A 2270-nucleotide genomic window follows, 5' to 3' on the forward strand; every position below is an offset into this window, starting at 1 on the left:
ACGTGAAAGAGGAGGATCTTTTCCCCCCTCTTCAGTTTTGCTCTGCAGGCTCCAGCCCTGAGGCTGGCAGGCGATGATACAGCACAAGCTATGTCCTTGGGGCCATCTCTGCTTGGCTCTTCCTTTAGGTCTCGGTTGTAAATGGTCAGTTGGCAGGGAAAGGCACAAAGCAGGAGGGGAGGGCAACATTTCCCTTCCCAGGGATTTGGGGCTCCCACCCCAGGCAGCTGGAATGACATGCCCTTGGATGTGAGGGAGGAACGGAGTAGGGCTCCCAGGCACGGTCGCTCTCAAAGCTGCTCTCAGGTTCCTGCCCTTGGCCAAATCTTCAGCTGCTGGTGGTGTGGCTTTGCTGGGATGCTGTTGGCATACGCAAATCACCTGCTACTAAGGGTCACTCTATCCAGGACAACACACACCTCAGATCCATGCTAGCACCAACAAAAGCATGGTTTTTTGTCCAGGCCCCTAATTTGGGCTGTGTAGAGGGGTATATCTGTCCTGAATCAGGGGCGTTCCAGATGAGAAGTTGGAGCACTCTGGTACCCAGCACAGCTGGCTGGGCTCCAGGGATGGAGACAGCAGCACCAGGGGAGACAAGCAGGTGTAAAACCAGGCGAGTACCATGCCAAGGCTCTAAAAGAGGTAGTGTTGACCTGCAGAAGCCACACAGCTCCCTGCGGGTTCCTGGCAGCCAGTCTCCCACTCTGCTCCATCCGAGTCGAGCCTCCCACTGCACAAGGCTGCACAGCTCTGCCTGCCAGGTGCAGAAGGGAACCTGGGGACAGGTCAGGCCTTGGTGAAGCCCATGCCAACCCTCACCTCCTCTCCAAGCTGTCTCTGCACAATGCTGCCATGCTGGGCTGTGGCTCAGAAATGCTCAAGCTCCCAACCTTGGCCAAGGCAGCTCTCCCAGCAGCCCCAAGGATATCGAAAAGGCATTTTGGAGGGTCCTGGACCCCCTAGTCTGATTCCAGCTCCCCTCCAGGCTGCTGAGCAATTAGGCATGGGATCTGTGAGGGGTTCTAGCTGAAAGCAGCCGGCACATCCCTCTGCCTGCTCCAAAATGATGAATGAGCACACGTTTGCTGGCTGGCTGGAGCTGTTCTTTAATAGCTCACTTGCTGTGCCGTGGTCTGTCTGTGCTGGCAGAGACAGCAGGGAAAAGAACTGTCTCCCTGGCAGCGGCTGGCCAGCCAGCTCCTGTGCTGGGCTGCTTTACCTGTGGAGACAGAGCTCACAGTCTTGGTACATCTTGCAGTGTCTGACAGCTCTGGTGCTCCCCCTCCCCAGCAGGTACAGCAGGCAGACAACATCCAGCAGTGCTCCAGCCTGGGCTGGGCGCCCCAGGGACCTGGCTGGCAGGCTGTCTGCAGCACCCAGGGAGGAGAAACCTGCTCGTGCTTCCAAGTGCCCCAGCCCAGTCACCTCTCCCTTCTCCATCCCTGGTCCTCCTCAATCTTTCCCCTTCCCAGTTCTCAAGGGAGAGAGGGGCTACAGCTGTGGCTCCACAGACACAGAAGCTGATCCAGGCTCACCCTGAGTGATACCCCCTTAGTGTGGCTCAGGGTGGGGGTCAGTGCCTACCTAAGATGGCTGGAGGAGTTTGTGCAGTCCCTGCTCTGAGGTCAGCCCTGGGCTCACGCAGCAGAGCAGAGTGGAGCAGAGCACAGCTGAGCAGCCCTGTTGCAGCCCCTGGAGAGAAGCTATTTTAGTCCTGCCATTTGCTGAACGGCAGTGCTGGGAATGGCTCAGAGAGCCGGAGAAACACGGCTCCTCTGGGTGGAAACCATGCAAGGCAGAGCTGGGCCTTGAATTGACATAGAAACACATCTCTGCTTCCTGATCCCTGGGCAGAGAGAAGGGTCCTGGCACTGGGCAGCCCCTGGCTTCTGCTGGGGGGGCAAGTAACCCTTGCTGGCACAGGGGCAAGGATGGGGATTGCCATGGGGGCTGTGCTCACAGCCCACATCCCTCCCAGGACTGCTGCTATTAAAGCTCATAAGGGAAGAAGGTCTCAGCTCTGAGCAGGACAGGAAGGGATGAGTGGGAAGCCTCGAGCATAGTCATGGGCTGCTTAAATGCCTGCCAGCACATCCCGATGGTCTTGCGGCAGGAGGAAACCCACACAGCCGCGGGCTGGTAGAGGTTAATGAAGGGGCTAATTATCCCCATCCCCTACAGCCAATTAGGGCTCCACTGGGAGAGCCCCAGCCAGCTCAGCACGGGGAGGTGGTGGTGGTCTCTGAGCTGGAGTCCCTGAAGGGGGG

This window comes from Egretta garzetta, unplaced genomic scaffold (genome assembly GCF_000687185.1).
Source record: "Egretta garzetta isolate BGI_Z169 unplaced genomic scaffold, ASM68718v1 scaffold219, whole genome shotgun sequence".
Classification (NCBI taxonomy): Eukaryota; Metazoa; Chordata; class Aves; order Pelecaniformes; family Ardeidae; genus Egretta; species Egretta garzetta.